Source organism: Pelmatolapia mariae, linkage group LG12, assembly GCF_036321145.2.
Source record: "Pelmatolapia mariae isolate MD_Pm_ZW linkage group LG12, Pm_UMD_F_2, whole genome shotgun sequence".
Taxonomy (NCBI): domain Eukaryota; kingdom Metazoa; phylum Chordata; class Actinopteri; order Cichliformes; family Cichlidae; genus Pelmatolapia; species Pelmatolapia mariae.
The window spans coordinates 11567866-11588524 of NC_086237.1; the positions used below are offsets into that span (position 1 = coordinate 11567866).

The 20659-nt window shown below is 42.3% G+C and overlaps 1 protein-coding gene and 1 non-coding gene across 2 annotated transcripts in view; one reads left to right on the forward strand and one right to left on the reverse strand.

Moving 5' to 3' along the window:
* The window catches only part of sema4c (sema domain, immunoglobulin domain (Ig), transmembrane domain (TM) and short cytoplasmic domain, (semaphorin) 4C), a 103660-nt gene that overhangs the window by 57993 nt on the left and 25008 nt on the right, over window positions 1-20659 (reverse strand). The window contains exon 2 of the mRNA XM_063489197.1: window positions 9237-9370. The gene's annotated coding sequence lies outside the window, so the exon portion shown is untranslated. The remainder of the gene's footprint in view (window positions 1-9236; window positions 9371-20659) is intronic.
* Window positions 14419-14512, forward strand: trnai-uau (transfer RNA isoleucine (anticodon UAU)). Its single transcript has 2 exons — window positions 14419-14456; window positions 14477-14512. It is a non-coding gene; the product is annotated as a tRNA-Ile (tRNA).

Below are 20659 nucleotides of genomic sequence, written 5' to 3' on the forward strand. Positions count from 1 at the left end.
TGGTCTGCGACAGCGTATACACGGTTGATAGAAGCAGACTGTGGACGAAAGACTTGGGGATTGAGCGTGGCCATTTAACACCTACAGATTTCTCAGTGCAAGCCGTGACAACACCTGAACCCTGATTCGAGTCGGTCACGTGATGTAACGGTTGCAAATATTTTAAAAAAATTCAAACGTAAATTGAGCTCAATCATTTTAACATGCTGGTAAAGCTCCCGATCACAAATTAAAGCTGCAAGACTAAATATTTTAGATCAACAATGGATCAAACAGATACATGCATTTGGAAGGGATTACCATCCTAATGAACTCATGGAGACCTGTCACAGGAGCTGCAGTTCCCCCCTCAGCGTTGGAGGCATTTTAGCATCTTTTAGCTAATTGTTTTGCTTTCAGGGCTTGCAGCTTTAATGTTTTAATTGAGGCTCACCCGTCTTATCAGCTTTGTTGCCATCCACAGCAGGTAGCAGTGAATGATTTAGCAGCTACGGCTTCAGACATTTCACTGAAGAAGATAGAAAATAAACAACAGCTAGAAGGAAAGTGAATATTGGATATTCATGAAGTGACAGCTACAACTTCAAATGAATGCTAATGCTCCTCCGTGTCTGCAGGATGTTTAAATAGGCAATTGTATGCTAACACAGTAGCTGTATCAAATATATTTTGAGGGGTATCTGACTGAATCTATGAAATCCCTTTGCAGCAATCATTATCTCCCTCAAGGAGATGGCAACCAACCTAAGACAACATCTCAAGTTTAAATTATAGTGGGGAGTTTTCACTGCATATAAATGACTTTAATCACCGGTACTCCACCCTGTGCCCTTGAGGTCCAGAGTTTAATCCCGACCAATCACTAAAACAGTTAATTGCATCACTGCGTCAGCTTCTGTGGTTAAAATCCATAAAATGAGCAAACCTTGTCAAGATCATAAAATTTAAGAAAATGTATGTACTTGTATAGCACAGCTGGACTACACTTTAAAAGTGATATATTAATCCGGGTGAATGCAATGATAAGGAAAAACAATCCAGCTGGGGTTGATAAAGATGTGCTACAGGAAAACTGATGGCATAGACCAGGGATGGGCAACTCCAGGCTTTGAGTGGCAGTGTCCTGCAGGTTTTAGATCTCACCCTGGGTCAACACACCTGAATCAAATGATTTGTTCATTACCAGGCCTCTGGAGAACTTCAAGATATATTGAGGAGGTCATTTAGCCATTTGAATCAGCTGTGTTGAATCAAGGACACATCTAAAACCTGCCGGACACCGCCACTCGAAGCCTGGAGTTGCCTACCCCTCGCATAGACTGTACATAAAAGACGTGTTGAATGTTACATAAAACACTAATGGAAAAAGCCCTGGTGTGAAACCTGGTTAGATGAGTATTTTTGCTGTAGCCATCCGGGCGTGTTACAAAACGTATACCGTTTTTTCTTCTTTTTCTCGACTCCCACCTGGGCCATTATTTACCAAACGAACATCATGTTGTATTCAATAAACCACTGAGTGTTTATTGAGGTCATAGAGCGTGGCAAATGGGACCTTTTCCCATCCAGTTCCAGTGTCACCTGACTTATTCAAGGACTAGAGGAGGCGGGCCCTGCTGGCTAAATGAAGCTAAATCTGCTGGTCTACCAAAATGCTCATGCCAGGCATAAATAAGACTGACAACACTTATTCCATTTACAGAACACCTAGCTGCCCCTCACTGAGTCTGGTTCTACCAGAGGTTTCTTCCTGTTAAAAGGGTTTTTTAAAAGAGTTTTTCCTTCCCGCTGTCGCTAAGTGTTTGGCTCATAAGGGAGTCATATAACTGTTGGGGTTTTGTCTCTCGATTGTAGGGTCTTTAGGACATTGAAGTGATTGTTGTCCTGATTTGGCACTATATAAATAAAACTGAATTCAATTGAATATATTAGCACATTTATATAGTCTATTGTTAAGCTGAAGGCTCTTTGCTCCTCCAGCTTTCTGGTGAACCCATCGATTAAGAAAATTATATCAAAAATGGTCAACTAAACATGAGCTTGAAATCTAAAACAACAGTTTAAAGTTTATCTACTGTTTGCCTCGGTTGTGGGTGTATTGATCTGTTGGCTGTCTGTTTAAGTAGCACTGCGTGCTCTAGCTATTTTCAGAGTGCATCTAGGTCGGTAAGAGATTTATTGTAATCCTTTAACCTGAAACTAGGTTTTTCATTTACATGACATTTAAGAAATGTGATTACCGCAGCAAGTCAACAATAACCAGGTTATTTATGCACGGGCAGACACACTGTCTGTTTTTCTCTCTCCCAGCCTCTCCATCTAACTCTCTCTCCCTTTTTTCTCTGGATGACCTTGTGCTGTCAGCCCGGCTGTGTTGTTTCTGACAAGCACACATGACTGCAGCGAGGAAATGGTAAAATCCACGTGCACTCTGCCCTGCCGTGACCTGCCTGCCCTGTGTGCAGGCCCAGGGGATGCTGGGATAGTGTTGTCTGACCTGTCATACAAAAGTGTGCGCACACTCGTCCACGATTACTGTTTGGTCACAGGTCGATCAGCGGTGGACTGGTTTGTGAATAGAAGGCCGAAACAAACGTGGACACAAAGAAACAAATTTGGGCTCGTTTGATTTTTTCTATATATCTACGTACTTCTTGAAATGGAAAGCACACGTGTATTCAAACGCATGAATTCATGTGCCCAATAAACACAGGTGCTGTACGCACCTACAAAACAATAACAGGGATGATTTATCACGTGTCGTTAAGTACTCCCGCAGTTGCGCACATTCATTTATTTCAGAGTTACCACTCACATATGTTGCAACCTGCTCCTCACACACCAGCGCACTAATCAAATCACTCAGGCAAATAGGCTCGTTGTTCCCTGCCAGCCAGATTCAGACAAACAAAAAAATCTGATAAACTTTCTCTGTTGTATTTCAGAGCTCATTAAAAAGTATTCACCGCTGTATGATTCCGCGCTGTAATCAGCTCTGAATAATAGAAATGGTCGTATTGACGCCTGTGGGCACCCGATGTTCTGTCTCATTTCAGAACAACAACTGCAGGGCATATGAATGCAAACTACACTACGTGCACGACACACACACACAGAGAGAAACGCACACACACACACTGTCTCCCCTTCTCTCTGGCTGCCACTTGCTGAAATACTCTCAGTGTATTCTAGCTTGGGGGAACCACCTACTATGCTCCTAGGGGGGCTAATTGTCCAGTAGCACTCCTTTGCTTTCCCTCCCACTCTCTCTGTCCTCTCCCTTCTCCTCAGGTCTGTACTTTCGGGAAGAGTTCAGCAGTTCATGCTGAGCCCAGAGCCCTGGATTCCAGTGAGGTGCCATAGGGCATAAAGGTTGCACCTAGCTGGACTCCTATACGAGCGGCCCACACATCTCTGCGGTGGTGGGAAGGTGGGGAGGGTGGACACTGACGGAGAGATAAGTGGAATGACAGACGATATTTGTCTAGGACTGAACGGGTGAGACACGACTGTTGTGTAAACATTTAGGTTTATGAAAATTTCTCTTTTCTGGGATTTAAATTTGTTTTTCTTTTTTTGTTATTGACGTCTGAAATTGCCAGCTGCATGTCAGATGCTAACTGTGGTCATTTTTCTGTATAGTTACTTTTTCTAGAATTTACGTCACAAGTCTGAATGCATGCCATAGATAGGCATACACAAGACCACAACTGGGTGCATGTCTACTCTTTATTGAGTTGCCCTAATAAACAAATACATGATTGGAGAATGTCCTAAACAGCAGATAGAGGGGAAAAAAAAACATTTGTCATGAGATGTCTGCTTTTAGCCTCTTTCTCACCAAAGCCACAAAGCTGCTTCTCTAGAAAAATGGCTATAAATGTCAAACAGGCTTTTTATAGCACACAGGACAAACATCAGACCTTTTACAGATTTCAGCACCAAAACTGGTCCATAAACATCAGAGAGAGAGAGGAAAATACACAGTTTACATTCTTTTTAGTTGATGGAGGCATGAAAACACATAACCTTTGTCGAGTTCAATTCAATTCAATTCAATTCAATTCAATTCAATTGTATTTTTAGGGCCAAATTACAACAACAGTTGCCTCAAGGGGCTTTATATTATATGGTAAGGACCCTACAATAATAGAGAAAAAACCCCAACAATCAGACAACCCCCTATGAGCAAGCACTTGGTGACAGTGGGAAGGAAGAACTCCCTTTTAACAGGAAGAAACCTCCGGCAGAACCAGGCTCAGGGAGGGGCAGTCATCTGTCACAGCCAGCTCCAAATGGTGTAAAAACTGTGTAACATTAACACTGGTTGAAAGGTGTATCTCCCATCTTTTCTGTATTGTACTTGGTTTTTATAAATGCTAATTCTGATATATCAGTAAATAGCTAATATCAGCCAATATATGGTCTGACTGACTGTCAGGACTGATTTAAATGACAATTCAATGACATAATCCTTAAAGTTCTAGGAACAGCTTAAAGCTGTTCCTAGAAGTCTTTGTTTTTGTTACATACCTGCCACAACAAATGTCAAAAGCTATCAAACTCTCTGCTAGTTAAAGGTAATGCTAGCATCTAGTGTGTCATACTTTAGTTCTACTTGTCATTCCATTTAAATTGCTGACTGAAAAACAACAAATGTTAAGAGACTCTTTCCCCCGAATCCACAACAATGAAGGTACCCTTGAGAAATGCACTTAACCCAGCTAGAGACACAGTATGTTCAGCGACTGAGAGAAGGGATAATGAAAGGCAGCTTTTGGTACTGGGCAGTTCCCAATGGCTAAACTTAGCAAACTGTGGTTCTACCGGGCAGCTCCCAGGAATGAATGAGCATTACTGTAAAAAATGCAAAGCAGGACATTTTGGAAGAAGCGTGTGCACACTCAGCAGAAGCAAAAGCTATCGGATCGGTTAGCAAAATCAACAGTCATCAGCTAAAAATGCACCTGGCAGACATGTAGCGGAGACAGAGATTTATTTATGAGAAGGAAGGATGAGTGAAAGGTGAGAAGAGCGAGAAGAGAGTAGTGGGCCTTGATGGGCTAACCCAGGGTCTATTAGAGCCTGATTGGAACCATTAGGAGAGAAAGGCGATACACGAGTCTCGTGCAGGGCCCCTCCGGCCCAGCTCTGCATTAACCACAGCCTGCTCTCTACTTTGTTGAACGCACGGGCTGATCGATAGCAATGAGGAGGAAGGAGGGGTAGGAGGTGGTGAAGCGAGGAGATGGGAGGAGGGGAGAAACGAGGTCCAGGTTTACGGGAAGATAAGCTGGGATCAATAGAGAGACACGGACTGCTGCGGCGTTGAGAGAGAGGACAGAGGAATGCCAGATGCGGCGGGTTCACACTCGTTCACCTCATCAAACTTGATGGAGGGGAACCTGCGTGCGAGTGTGTGTAAAAGTGTGTGTGACAGGGCATTTGGGCAAGATTCATCTCTCGCCTGTCTGAATATAACCAATGACCGCGTCATATAAACGTCCAAATAACAGGCACGGCAGGGTCGGCGTGATTGTGCGGAGGCTACCAGCATGGCCTCACAGAAAGAAGGTTTGAATTTTAATCCTGCTTATCAGCTGCGGCTGTCTGCATTTGCATGTCCTTCTTGCGCCCGTTAATTGATTCCAAACTCGCTGCAGGTGTAGATGTGCGTTTGAAAGGTTGGACAAGCAGTTACGAAAATAGATGGGTAGATCATAGTTGTGGCTGGCATAAATGAAGGACAAAAGTAAAGTTTGGATAAATAATGAGAAATTTCCTACTAAATTCTGCAGTTGCAGTAAAAATACAGTTGCATATACACTGCAGTTAAACTCAACACTTCTTAAAGAGGCTCGGTTATTAAAGAGGCTCTGTATTTTTATTCTTGTACATTTGCAAATTTGTGTTTGCTTTAGACCCTCAGTTATCCTACATCCTGCACCCCTCTGACTGGCTGTCCCTTGCAAACAGAAGGTTTGAATCGCACTTCTAGGCTATCCTCTCTCTCTGACATAAAACAGAGCCAAAAACAGAAAAAAACTGTCGGAAATCGAATGTTTAGAGCAGTCTGAACTTACCTCACTGTTTAAAATTTTGTCCACATGAGCATCTGCCAGTGTAACAGGACGCATATGACAGAAAACGAGACAAAGCAAAACGGGTCCACTTCAAAGATTGTTCTCATATTAAAAACCAACAGAGCCGTTCAAAAGCCAACACTCTTTAGGCTAGTGCAAAAGCTTTTAATGTGAAGCTTTGTTGTGAAAAGTGTCGAGATAAAAAAGAAAGTAACATAAAAGCAGAAGCAGTTGGAATTAATTAGTAGTTAGCATTTTACTTTAAGCTGTGTGTGAAAAAAGACACATTCGCCTTTATATAATGAGGCCGAACCTCCTCATTATATAAAGTGTATTGTATAACATGATGCATCGCTTTGCAGTCGACGGGCGCCATTCTAAGTCATGCTAAGTACTGAGCTAGTATGTGATTTTTATTAACAGTGGACAAAGCCAGAATAACCCTTTCCCCATTTCTATGTATTTCTCCTGTGCTAAGTTAATTGGACAGTGGCTTTATTTAGCTTATTGCTCAAAATGTCAAGCTATTCCTTTAACTATCCACTAATGAATTCCAATGCTTTCTATTTTGTTTTCTTTAGTCCCATTAAGGACCTAAGATTTCCTGCAGATCCTTCTCATTAAAAGCATACCAAGAAAGGATTACACGTCTTTACAGTAAATGCTGGAGGGCTATCAACGTGAAACATTTCTGCAGGAAGTGTTGAGTTGGAAATTGGAAAGGATTGGACAAAACAAGCGAATCAAAAGGGGATTTCTGTAAGCAAAGAGAAATGAGTACGACATGACTCTTGCCGTACTGATGGAATTAGTAGGGAGGAAATGTGCATTACAGCGAATTTATCGGTGTAACAGTTTAACACAGAAAAGTGCTGAGTCCGCGATAATTGCAAACAGCATGAGCAGCAAATTAAAGAGGAGGTAGTCGAACGTAGGCCTGTTTTCGGTAAAGGCCGGCTTTGTTGTATTAAAAAAAAAATCAGTTCAGTGTTCATTGAATTTATTGTGGTGTCCTACACGCGGCTCAGGGAGCAGGTTTGTGTTGTGGATGTTTGCATTTAAGCGCAACACATTTATCTGTGCATACCCGACACCTGTCAGGCTGGCATGATGTGCATAACCTCTGCCTGCACGGTGCATGCATTTTTCTCCTCTTCCTCCTTCTATCGCTCTTTCAATCTCCCTTCTCCCCTCCTCTGCTACCCCCCTACTCCCCCCAGCTCACTCGGCCTGTGATGGCACGCTGTCAGAGAAAAAGCTATTTATGATCGGCAACCAATATCCTCACAGAGATAAACACACACTGTGAGAGTGATAGGTAGAAAGAGAGGGAGCACCAGAATTATTAGAGAGAACAAGGGATAAGCGAGACGCGATAGTGCAGGAAAGAAACCTGCAGAAGACAAAAAAAAAAGAAAAGAGGACGGAGATACAGAGGAACGTTGCCCTGGGCCGATTACTCACAGCTCTGTGTTTATGAGTACACATGATCTGGTTGATATCAAGGTATACAAGTGCATATGTGCATGTTTAAACAAGTTCCCTCTTTGGCCAGTGCGTGTCTAAATTCTGGGAAGAGCAAGTTGGGATACAAATTACTTTTTTTATCGGAGGCAATTTACTCGAGTCTGCTGTGTCTCTCGCTCGCTCGATCAAGCTGACAACTGATTGTAAATGAGAGAGCCCTTCATCTTACACACATCAGACAAGAGGTGGCCACCCACTGAAACACAAACACGCGCACATAGTGACATCCAGTGTTCTATGACAAGGGCACGGGTTTTGCTTTCAGAAGTAAACAGAGCACAGTGAGGTGGTTACAGAAATAACCCTGGGTTCTATGAGTGGAAGAGCAGCCATCTAACGTTCATACCCTGATTACACTGATGATACTCAACTGCAGCACCATAATATGTAAACGAGCCAAAGAGAACTGCTTAGTTATTTAACATGCTTTACAGCTACAATTAGGAAATAATTTTGCTAGGCTACCAACTGCTACTGTTTTTGTCTTGTATGCTAAGATAAGCTAATCTATTTCTTTATTAATCCATCACTTTATTCTGAACTAAGAGCCAAAAGAGTGGCCTCATTGTGGTCATCTGAGTCCAATTACTTCAATTGTCCTGTTCCCAGTATATTTACGTTATTGTTTGCTTACTTTTCCCTAGAGGGGTTCCCAGTGGAGCACACAGCTAAATCTTTTGCCCCATGCCGTCTAACACCCCCAACAAAACTTCCACTAATCAGATGATCATGGCAGCCAGTTTGTAGCCTGAGAATTGATACCGAAGTGATTGTATTAGTATGCAATTGTACCACTACGATTGTTGTGAGCGCTTTAAAACAACTTTACATTTTACAAATTGAAACCCAACAAAGATCTGTGAAGTTTCATCAACTTCTCTCATCTGATTTTAATCTGCTGGAACGCTCAGATTTCAGAGCAAATCAAACTAAAATTACTAAGGCAGAAATTCCAACCTTGTACTTTTGTTGCATTCAGCCTCAGAAGACGGAAATAACGATAAAAGCTATCTTCAGTAAACCTAACCTTTAAATTCTGTGCACAGCTTGTCAGATTCAATCATCCATTTCTCTTTTCTCCTTCTCTTTCTTTTCTCCCTTTGTTTTCCACTTTTCAACTTTCAGATAAATATGGCCGCCTTTCCCTTCCAGTTGCACATACACAGTCAGGACAAGCCGCAAACGCTACGCGCACACGTACACAGATACACTTTGTTACAGACGTAACCTTCAGTGTCTTTCTTAACAAAATGCTTTGAAATCTGAAATCCAATATCCTGCCTAAATTCAGCTTTTTCTTTCTTTTTTGGTCACCTTTCTTTGTCTCCTCTGTCATACATTTTCTCCATTTTCTTTGTCTCGCTGCAGAATAATTCCTTTCTGGGAGTTCCTGAAAATGGTTGTAATTTCCACGTCCTGTTTTGACAACTGCTACCCTCCCCCCCCGCATGGTTTTCCTTTTTCTGCTTATATTCACTTTCTTATTTCTTTTGATTCCTCGCTCATTTTACATGCCCCCCATTCCTCCTCCTGTTCTATTCTCTGATTCATGCTGTCAGTGAGAGATAGAAAAAGATGCTGCTGTGTTTTTCTTCTCCACCCTTTGTTCTGTTTTTACTTTCTTACTTGTTTTTCTTCTCCTCCCTCGCGCGTCCGTGTGCTCTCGTCGTAATCTCTCCTTCAGATGTTTTTTCGCTCTGTCTTGTCTTCGTTGTGAATGTTGACTAGAGACAGACGTCGCACATGAAGGTCACATTGGGCTAAAGGAGAAGAAGAGGAGAGATGTAATGAGTGGCAGTGGTGGATGTTGGGGGTGGATATGTGAGACTGACAGGTCAGCTTTAATCATTTTAATGTCTCTGTCAGACAAGACCTGCTACTGCACATAATTAGAGGTCTGCACACACACACATTCAAAACTGTAAATATACTTCCTACCTGCACATCCACGTACATGAAACATGAAAATCCTGATCAAACAAATATGTGCCACTTGGTGGTTTTTGTGTGAAATTTGTGGTTTTGGAAACTGAAGTTTAGGCCTAGTTAGTTACCTATTCTTGAAGACAAGCTAACACAAGCGGAAACATGCTAGTAAACCACAACAGAGGGCCAGCATGACAATGTAGTACATTTTACACACTATCCTTCGTAACTGTAACTTACTCTGTAACTTCCTGTAAGGGTTTTGTTTTAATCACCAGATTTAGGCTTCAAATATAGGATTTTTAAGACTGATAGTGACAATAATGTGATAACATTAATATTCAAAATATTCAATCTTAGGATATAATATCCAATATTTCTTTTTCTTTCAGACATACCCAACACTAACAGATTTTTCTGACATGTGTATAGTTACTTATTTATTCATTGTTGTGTGGCATATGTTGCCACCAGGGAAGTTGCAGACTGCCCCCTGGTGGACAAAATCGGCAACGTTGAAACTCACAACATAGTTGAAGGGTGTTTCTTTGATCTCTTCTGTACTTTTCAAATGTTTAATTATTTGGCACTTACAAATGATGATACTGACAGATCAGCAAATAACTAAAATGAGCCGATAATATCAGTCCACTGATAAATTGGTTGGGCTCCACTGGCCACATCCTAAATAGGCAAATTTTCCAAAACAAATAAAGTCTCTTGCAGTTTTCTATTAAAAGATTTTACAAATGAATGTTCCAAACAAGCAAATGTGCTACAAAAAGAGGCAAATGCTAACCATCTCTAACTTTACCTGGGGTGTGCTAAGCAGTCATTATCACAAACATACCTACAGGTTTCACATACACAAATAAAAAATGCTGAAAGAGATACAGAGCAATAAATGACTTACAGTAGCTGAGCCCAGACGTGAGCTCAAGACAGCTAGCTTTGCAAGAAACAGAATAAATTTGAGCAGTCTGCTTTACACTGTACCACTGAATGCTCCTTCATAAGAACAGTATGAAGTGAGTATGAAGATTAGGCTTGGAGCTAAGTTCCATGCACAGAGATAATTGCTTGACTCAATTTTACTGCAAGGTTTTTCTGGTTTTGATCACCAGATCTTAGACATGAAAAATAAAGCCACACACACACACACACACACACAGATGTCTGGTTTGCTATCCTCGTGGGGACATCCCATTGACATAATGCTTTCCCTAGCCCCTTACCCTAACCCTAACCATTAAAAATGAATGCCTAACCCTAACCCTTACCCTAAACCTAACCATAACCTAATTGTAACCCTTACAGTAAAACCGCATTTTGAGTGTGAAAATTGCTTTCAACCCCGAGGGGACCTGGATTTTGGTCCCCACGGTGCAGAAAGTCCCCACCAGGATAGTAAAAGTCAGATTTTGGTCCCCACCAGGATAGTACGAACCCGTACACACACACACACACACACACACACACACACACACACACACACACACACACACACACACACACACACACACACCCCTGAACCCTCGAGGCTCACATTTACAGGTTCCCATAGTTCATAGTGCAGATCACATAACTGACTACAGTGCCTTCGCCAGTGCGTGCCGGGATTCGTGTGTGTGTGTGAGCAGAAGCTGAGATTCATGTCAACATCAATGGCTCACTAATCACAATGAGGGCGCCAAGGGCCAAGCAGATGCTGTCAGTAGCGTATGGGCTGGCTAGTGTTACAAAGAGGGAGCACACAAAGCCAAGGCCCAAACCTCTGACACCATCATACTTCATTCCCTTCTGTCAATAAACTAGAAACTGAAAACTCTGCTACACTCGATGAACACTGTGCTCCACTGTATCGACTGGAAAAGTCGTGATGTTCATCAAACTTTATTGAACCAAACACACACACACATACAAAAAATTAAACTGTGCACAGAACCTTGGCATAACTCCCCAAAAAAGGAAAAAGTCAATCTTCAAGAAACTTCTCAAATTTAAACTTTTTGGCAAATTTATGGGAATACTGTGACAACCTTGAGACTGTGAATTCTCTTATGTAAAAGCAGAACTCTAAAACCTTTCATGAGCTAAAAAACAACCGTGTTGTAATCTTCGTTCAAAGACATTTTTAAAGCTACCCAGTTGATTATTATATGTATAATAAGTAGGAGAATCTTCTTAAACCATAAAGATGAATGGAATCCTTCATGTTTTTTTATTGGCCGGTGAAGATATGAAACCTGCTATTGACATGACTTTGTAAAGGAGGAGAACACCCAAAGACAGGATGAAACTCTTCTGATGGTTTCAAGGAAGTAAAGAAGCAAGTTAAGTAAAAGTCTGAAACTCTGTTTGATGGCAGGTCCTTTAAAATCAAGTTAGGTTAATTGAATGTGCTGGAAAGCAAATTTAGACTTAATCGGAAACCTCACGCCACTGAGTAATCCGCCATATGAGCATTTCTGTGTGTATATGTGTGTCGACTGCTTCTGGTAGAGCATTTAACCCTCTGGTGAGCGCCTCCACCTGGGACTGAACCGACAGCATGGCTGTTGAAACCGTAACAGCAGCAGAATCACTTTAGCTGTTGTTGGGGGGAGAAAAAATCTCCAAAATGAAATATAGCATTGCTACTAAGGTCACTGGCTCTGTTACCTACAGAGCTGGATGAATTCAAACCCATGCACATGTGATTATGTGACAGCACAGCAGCACGCTGTCCATCTCTGGTGTATTTTTCCTAAATAAGTAAGTCATCCAGACCTCAGCTTTCCACTGGCTTCATCCAGGAGAAAGCAGCAGCCAAATCCCTGCAAGTCCACACAGACATAAATGTGCAAAAACATCTACACATTAACTAAAGCACACACACACATATATGCACACGTGAGGCCAAAAACTAGGAGGAAGAGGAGTGGAGGAGGAGGTCTGTCTAAATAGCAGGATTTCAAGAACATCTGCACACGCATACACATGGACACACACCTCAAGCCGCTGGCTGCCTGTGCATTTGACAGGCAGCACAGTGAGTGGCTGTGTGGAAGCCAGCCAGCTGCTTGTGAATCAGCAATGACTAACAGTTTACACCTGCACTTTCTGAGCTAATCGCCTGCATGCTTATTGTAAATATACATACACTATGTACTTGTGCGCATGTGGGTGGATGTATCGCGTCTGTGTGTATGCCAGCACCTGTATCTGTGTTCACGTGTTTGCCTGCATGCCACCACAATGAGTTTTCCCCATCAGGCTCAATTGTGACAGCCTGGGCCTTTAATTGCTTAGCTGCAAATTTGACATTGTCTAAGCTGGCAGCACCCTGATGAGCTGAATAAAAGTGGAGCGACGTTGTACCCGTCACTTCCCCCGATCGGCCTCGACAAGAGCACAACTCCGTGCTCCGTTTGATCGCCGCACAAGACAACGCAATGGGATGCTAATCACATGCAAAGGCCAGAGCTTTGAGCGTGTGCCAACGTCTGCCTTGTAAGAGCGCGCGCTCACGTTGGCGTGCCAGTAATGGCAGCTCTAATCAGTGGCAGGATTGGAAGAGGCATGTGGCAATAAAGCCCAACAAAATGCCTGCCATTCCCTATTAGATGCAAGCACTCTCCGAAAACCTGGCAGACGAAGCGCGTACACACAAACGCGTGCACGCACACACATCTCGGTGTTGGTGGACATCTGGCCAAGGTCAGAGCTAGATCTGAGCTGTGAACGCCTACTGCCAACCCCCTCTATCAGAAAAAAATATCCTTCAGGGGAAAAAAAAGAGCTGCAAAGCTTCACACCGCAAGCTTTGTCCTCCAGAATGATTTACACATAAACTCTGACCTCTCTAAGTGCAGCCCATTACTTGCGGGTTGTGATTTACAAGCTAAAATTAAAGATAGACGCAATTCGCCGAAGCCATTATCAGCGTCACTACACGGCAGTCAATTCATACAGAGATCTCTCGTGAGAGTCATTCCTCCATACTCAACTGAAGCATTGATTATTCAGAGTACCATAGAAATGACTGATACAGCAGACACTGCATTTATCTTCCCTGTGCTTCGTCCTTTATGTGAAATATTGCGTCTGCTCTGTCTTACTATTCCCGTTACAAGGTTTAACAGACACGTGGCTTTAAAGAGTAATAATGGCATCTTTGCATAGGTGGCTAATGTAGCATTTTGAATTTGATATCAGTTTTGTAAGTATGTATCTTATGGCTATAGAGATCAGTTATAAGCAATTATTAGAAACATTTTGTGGGTTCATAAAGTGTGAAAAATCCCTTTAGCTGGATCACGATGCCACTTACATTTAGGTAAAGGTCATCAGAGACGAATACTTAATGGATTCCTAATGCTTTCAAAATACCAGGTAATCATAGTGTCTCAATGAAGCGACGACCTGGAGGGCTAAAAAATGAAGCTGCAGTTCCACTTAAGGCTGGCGCCGAAAACGAGTCAGTCCCCACAGATTCCCTTATTAAAATGCTCGATTTTACAGCAACAAAAGGCACATTTAAAGCCTTGTCTCCATGGTCACAACAACTCTTCGGTGAGTAATTTTAGTATATAATAACTCGCCCATTTGGATTTTGCTGAGGTTTAAAAATTAGGGTCATGGTCGCTTTGACTGATAGGACTACCAAGGCCTCACTTCCTGTACTTTGACTTACTGATCTGGACTTTTTGACTGTATTTGACTGTGTTGTTGGTGCCTTTTGGGGGAATTGCTTTGTGGTACAGCGGATATCCAAGATGTTGAAATATATTTCTGCTCTTAGCACTGATTAGTGGGTATGTATGTCTGTGTATTTCACCTAGCCAGGTTATAAAGACAGCTTGTTTGCAGATAACTTCACTTCAGTCTATCCTTCATACAACCTCCAGTGGCGCAATCGGTCAGCGCGCGGTACTTATAAGACAGTAACCTGCAGAGAGATGCCGAGGTTGTGAGTTCGAGCCTCACCTGGAGCACGGGCTTATTTTAGGGGCAGGGATAGCTCAGTAGGTAGAATGGTGGCCCCATGATCGGAGGGTCGGGGGTTTGAATCCACTGAACAGCTACCCTGAGGTACCCCTCAGCAAGGTACCGTCCCGACACACTGCTGCCCACTGCTTCACAGAGTGAATGGGTTAAATGCGGAGAGGAATTTTCCCACGGGGATCAATAAAGTATACATTACATTATACAAGCTCATTAAAATAAACTGAAATAAGGCAGCCAGAATGCTAAATTTGAGTCTGTAAACCAATTATTAATGTCGCAGCAGTCAGCAGCAAACCAAGCTTGGCATGAGCAAGAGATCCCAACATCTGACCAGCTTTTTTGCACTAATTGTTGCATGTTATTGACAATCATAACTTGTTGTGGTGCCTCTGGTTACATATAATACTAAATTCTTCAATAGATGATACATTGCTGCCAAACAAAACTGAAAGACATGCAGCATCCGTATCTAATAGTTGTCTACCATTTTTAGTGAGCTCTCTAGAAATTGAGAAAGTTAATGTATCCGCCTCCAGCTGGCTGCACTTGTTTTGTCGTCCCCCCGTTTCTGTAAGTTGGCTACCATGTAATTCAATTATAGTTCATTTATATAGCTGCAAATGACAATGACAGTGCCAAATATTTTAAGGTACAGACCAAGAAAACAATGAAATGACCTCCTGTGAGCAAGCATGTGGTGACAGTGGGAAGGAAAAACTCCCTTTTAACATGAAGAAACTTCTGGCAGAATCAAGCTCAGGATGCAGGGTGAGAAGCGTTCAGCATTCCACACATACCGGTTAAAAAAACATGCAACAGATCGCTAAGCACTAGAAAGCAACAATAATTGAAATTTAAAGCATCTCATTTCTCTACAGTCTCAGAGATAAGAAATGGAAAACGACCGTGCCCATTGTTGTGGAAACCAAACCATATTTCTGCTATTTATATTTCATGACTGCTCTAACTTTTAGGAAAAAATAAAGCTCTGCCAGCTCTGAACTTTGTAACTGCAGCCCACAGCGCAGATGCTATCAAAGGCTTTCGCTCTGCAGTCGACCAGAACGCATCAGCCCGGTGCCCGAACGAGCGGCTCCACCTCCTGTTGTCTCTGCATCGTGACACCCCCTCCCCACATTTGTTGGTGTTGACAGATAAAGTGATGGTAATTGTGATTTTTTTTTTCCAGTGAAGTGGGACCCTTCCACTATCATCCTCTCATTTCCTGTGTGAAGAGTGGCGTCTGCGTCGGTGCTTTTGGCAACTGATATCGGTTTGAACCGAGGAGCTGTGATTGTTATTCTCACTGTGCCAGAACCCACAAGAGCCACAGTGGACACAAAATACTGAGCAGCACCTGGTGTGCGAGCAAAACTGAAGAAGAGACACACTGAGAGAGAAAAATGCCCCCATTTGTCGATGTATTCCACAACGCAGCGCTTCGTATTCCCACACAAATAAAAGGGATGAACTCATCCTTTTAGGCAAAAGATTTCATTCACTGGAATCAGTATAACTGTATTTCTGGGAAAGCCCTTTAAAATGACTGGGGTGAGTGTGTTGGGTGAGAGGTTTCTGAGTGCGAGCATGCGTGTGTGTGTGTGTGTGTGTGTGTGTGTGTGTGTGTGTGTATGAGACATCTGTTTACATAAGTGGGAGGATGTGATGGTAAAGCCCTGGCTTGGGCCCTGGCCTTTTCACAACAGGGCCCAGAGCAGAGAGGAGATTCATCCCAATATTTGTCTCACAAAGGAGTAAAGCCAAACAAATCCGTCCTGCTAAGGCGCCCTCTGATAAAACTTGCAACGTTCCATGCACAGCTTTTCCCTGGACCACTCTGACTCCAAGATCTCTGCTTTCCTCACTGCGCACAGTTTACGGGTGTCAAGTCGCAAGTCAACTTTTCCATCTCATTAAATGCTCTATCTGAATGGAAATGCTAAAAAAAAGAGCCATAATAGAAAAAACAGCAAGTAAAAAGGTTATCTTCATGCCAAGACCAATCTTTCCTAAATACTGCCTCTTAAAAGTCACGTTTTTTTTTAAATATCCCTAACTTGTCTTAAACGCTACGCTGCATTAATTCATATTTTAGAGAGTTATAACGTTTTAGCATCATTCAGCCATTTGCTTTGGTTTGACAGCCTGTAATGTCACTGTTTTGATTCATTCAAACATTAGTAAGTTTTTAGGAAAAAATGAAAGAGCTTTAATAAATCCAAATGTGCCCTTTCAGCACAGCAGGTATCTAGACACTTAGCAACTAATGGGGGGGAGGACATTGTGGAGCATTTAGCAGCTAAAAACCACGGTGGAAGCTTATTTTTGTCAGGTCCAATGTTGTTCCTACATGTCGTTTGAAGGTTTGGAAATGACTATATTAAGAAGTCATGGCAGTCACTCAGTGACAGTAACAAGTCAGGTGTTTTGAATAGTTACGGTACCATGAGTACATTACTACTTTCATTTAAGTACTACTGAGTATGTGTCACGGTTAGTGGGAGCTGACTGTGCGAGAGTGTGAAAGGGAGAAACCAAGTGTGGACATAGAAGGAGATGAAACTGGGGTTGAACAAAAAGCGAGCTGTTTATTCTGGCTGATAGGGGCGAGAGCTAACTGGAAAACCTAAACTGGGAAAATTAAAAAACTATGAAAACTCTGACAAGACTGTGGGAACTACGAAAAACTATGAATCAGCTATGACAACCGTGATAACTATGATGATTATGATGACTAAGATGACTATGACTACTATGACAAGACGTGGAGGGAGGTAACACAGACAACCTGACGAAGACTGCAAGAAAACACACAAACTAAATACACACAGAGGAGATTAGGGAAAGTGGGAACACATGGGGAAACAGCTGACACAAATGAACATCATGCCACGACAGGGAAAAGTAATACTAAGCACAATGAATATGGAAACAAGCCTTTCAAAATAAAACAGGAAATATGGAGAGGCGCAGACCTGACAACACCGGCTTGACAACATGAAACATATGACAGACTTAACACGGCGAACTCACGAGGAGCGCGAACACTGTAGAACATATAGAGGGAAAAGGGAATTGGAGATGAAACATGGAGCACAAAGAGAGACTTATAAATTAGAACTTATAGTAGAAACAAAACTAGAATGAAACTTAACTGAATCCTAACTAATAATACCAACCCAAAAACGTAACATATAAACATGACAAGACGCAGACATGACACGAACTTGATAACTGAACCACACAGACATGAAACATGACAGGTAGACACACGAACAAGGAGCTATAACTGAGCAACCTAGGAGCTAACAATGACTAAATGAACCAGAACATAAACAATGAAAAACCAAATACACTGAAACTCAAAACACTGAGTCACACGGCCCAGGACCATGACAGTATGTGTACCCTATTGTGGCCAGCCTGCAAACTGCTGCAACAATCTGTGTGAGAACATTTTTATATGTACTACAATTTAAGGTAGTTGAAAATCTTATTATGATAGTTGTAGCTTATGTAACATTGTGCGAACATTGTCACACATAGAGCGATTTTTACCATCTGTAAGTTAATAAACACGACAATTCCACATGTTACGTTCAGGGTATGTCGCCTGTATGTAACTTAACAAGTGACGCCTGTGAGTCCATTGTTTACCTCAGCATGCCCGGTGTAAAGCATCCACACTGAGGCTATCCTGAACTTTCTGGCAGCAAACTCTGCTGTTTTTCCTGCTGCCTCTGTTAGCCTTTGTTAGTGGTTGTTAGCCCCAATTAGTTACTGTTAGCCTCTGTTAGTTGCTGTTAGCCTCAGTTAGGTGCTATTTATGCTGCTTTCAATGAAACTTTCTTTAAAATGTCATTGTTTGACATTGTCAATCTTGGGCAATTAGTAAATAAAATCTCATATAATGTAAGAATGTCATCAAACTGTTTAGCGCAAAGAAGCTGGGATTTTAAGAGCACTCGAGTCTAACGTTAGCTGTCAAGAAGTGAGCTTCTAACCAGCTGTTGTTGTTATAGCTGTCCAGAAACGTGATCATTTGCTGACAGTATATATGGTGATATATAGTTTAAAAGATATTCATGACCTTTAAATCAAAACTAACTTTCAGTTTTAGACATATTTCGGTGTTTAGAGTAATCAGATTCCCCCTTTTGTTTTGCAGTTCTCAGGAATGTGGAGGAGAGTTATCAGTTCAGTGATGGCCTCCACTGTATGGAGCTTTTTGCTGGCTTGGTTTTGTTGCACTTGCGTCCTCGGTGAGAGAGGGGGGTCACTGAGTAGCCTGATGAGTATAAAAATGATTTCAATCATATGCCCCGGCTTTTACATTCACTGGATCACTGTGTAATAAAACGGCCACATTTTGGAAAAACATGTTCTCCAAGGGGATCTCAGGGTGCCTTGTCCTAAAATGTGTTAATTTCTGGTTTGAAAACCTATGTTTGTTTGAATGAGCCCAATTTACCAAGATTAATGCAAAGTAGTTTGGATAATTAATGAATAAATAAAAATAGGGGTTAGAAAGAGAAAACAGAAAAAAATAAAGAGACTCTTTTTTTCTTGTTCTTGCTTTGATCCCATCATTTCCCTTTGTAGTCCTCTGCAATCATCAGATACCTACACACACACACTGCCTCCTCAGCTGTGGCTCGTTTATGCAAAGTTTCACAACCTTTTACGTCGACATTTCGAGAAAAGCGTCTTTATAATCAGACATGCATGGGTGTCGATAAGAAGAGAGGCATCCATTAAAAGCAAAGTTTTATCCCCCCTATGTAATTTCACTGAGTTTATGTGCGCTTGAAACCTCGCTGGATGACTTAGTGTTATGTCTCAATGCCTGAATTACTGACGGGGACCTATTACGGGGGAGTACAGGGCAGAAAAACGGCGCCTGGCACTGAATAAGTAAACTGGGTAAACACGCAGTGGTCTTCAGCACACTCTGTGATTTTATAGACTCATTCAAGGTCAAAGCATGTGTGATTTTCCTTATTCTTCTCCTGCGGAATAACCAGAGGCAGGGATATCCTGTTTCATTAGCTTTCCTCTCACTGCTTCTGCCGCTGTCTGTCCAACAAAATGTAACTGGCTGCTGCAGCTGAATTAGCAAATAGCCGGGGCTGCCTACATGGGTGGAGGATTATTGACAGAGAGGGAGGTCAAAGAGTAATATATGTGAGCGAGGATCAATTCATGCATCTACTCATATGTGTGTGTGTGTGTATATGGTCCTACGTGCAGTGCATCCCACTGGATCTTATTTGTTTGTGCTTGCCTAATTTGTGCACATGTGCATACCTGCATGTGTAGTGTGTAGGTGGTAGTAAAAGCGTGAGCTCAGAGCATTATCTCATTTGGTTGCTCTCCCGGGCTGCAGGACGCCACCGTCCCCAATGGCCCCAGTGTTCATTGTGGCAGGGCAGACAGAGGGCAAAATGAGCTCCGCCATCTCCCTCCTTGGTAACCGCATTGCCCCAAAGGACCCACTGCTTGCCAGGCTGTCCCACTCAAGCGCCGGCTTCAGCCCTCTGGGAGAGACACACGGGCTGGCTCGACAGCTAAACAAATTAGATCACCCTCAACCACTGAAAACACCAACTCAACCTAACCTGACTTCATACATTTCTTAGAGTTCTGTATTAATCTTTAATGGTATCTTAAACTGATCATAAAGGAACCAATTTTGTCATTTACCTTGAGTAAAAGTTTCTTTTGAACCACGTTTACAAATGCTCCTGCAGTGCAGCCGTACGTTAGTCCACGCCAGACTTGGTTTGAATCCTGTCCAAACGAAGCAGCCATAACACATCAACACAGGAAGACACAATCAACTAGAACGGTGCATCCCTCTGCAAGGCCAGTGCCCAATTTTGCAATTTTAAAGATCGAGATCCAGACTAACATTTACAAAGTTCTTCCTTCTTCCATGCTGCAATTCCAAGTTTCGCTCAGCTTGGCAGGCCTTGCAGACAAACTAAAATAAATGCGTTGAACGCATGCCTGGGAATGCTCAGTGGGAGTCATTCTGTTACCTTAAAAATATATCATAAAACTAAAAGAGGTGCAGAGGATGTTTCGCACTTTCTGCAGTGGTCTCTGTTTAAAAGTTTTTGAGTGCTTGTTGG